The following is a 1,042-nucleotide window of genomic DNA, read 5'->3' on the forward strand; positions in this document are numbered from 1 at the left end:
CTCTTGGGAAATAAGGCAGGGCAGGTGACTGAGGTGTCAGTGGGAAGCACTTTGGGGCCAGTGACCATAATCCTATTCGTTTTAAAATAGTGATGGAGAAGGATAGACCAGATCTAAAAGTTGAAGTTCTAAATTGGAGAAAGGCCAATTTTGACGGTATTAGGCAAGAACTTTTGAATGCTGATTGGAGGCAGATGTTCGCAGGTAAAGGGACGGCTGGAAAATGGGAATCCTTCAGAAATGAGTTAACAAGAATCCAGAGAAAGTATATTCCTGTCAGGGTGTAAGGGAACGCTGGTAGGTATAGGGAATGCTGGATGACTAAAGAAATTGAGGGTTTGGTTAAGAAAAAGAAGGAAGCATATGTCAGGTATAGACAGGATAGATCGAGTGACTCCTTAGAAGAGTATAAAGGACGTAGGAGTACACTTAAGAGGGAAATCAGGAGGGCAAAATGGGGACATGAGATAGCTTTGGCAAATAGAATTAAGGAGAATCCAAAGGGTTTTTACAAATATGTTAAGGACAAAAGGGTAACTAGGGAGGGAATAGGCCCCCTCAAAGATTAGCAAGGCGGCCTTTGTGTGGAGCCACAGAAAATGGGGGAGATACTAAATGAACACTTTGCATCAGTATTTACTGTGGAAAAGGATATGGAAGACATAGACCGTAGGAAAATAAATGGTGACATCTTGCAAAATGTCCAGATTACAGAGGAGGACGTGCTGCATGTCTTGAAATGGTTAAAGGTGGATAAATCCCCAGGACCTGAACAGGTGTACCTGAGAACTCTGTGGGAAGCTAGAGAAGTGATTGCTGGGCCTCTTGCAGAGATATTTGTATCATCGATAGTCACAGGTGAAGTGCCGGAGACTGGACATTGGCAAATGTGGTGCCACTGTTTAAGAAGGGCGGTAAAGACAAGCCAGGGAACTATAGACCGGTGAGCCTGACCTCGGTGGTGGGCAAGTTGTTGGAGGGAATCCTGAGGGACAGGATGTACATGTATTTGGAAAGGCAAAGACTGATTCGGGATAGTCAA

The sequence above is a fragment of the Chiloscyllium plagiosum genome, chromosome 14 (genome assembly GCF_004010195.1).
Source record: "Chiloscyllium plagiosum isolate BGI_BamShark_2017 chromosome 14, ASM401019v2, whole genome shotgun sequence".
Lineage (NCBI taxonomy): Eukaryota > Metazoa > Chordata > Chondrichthyes > Orectolobiformes > Hemiscylliidae > Chiloscyllium > Chiloscyllium plagiosum.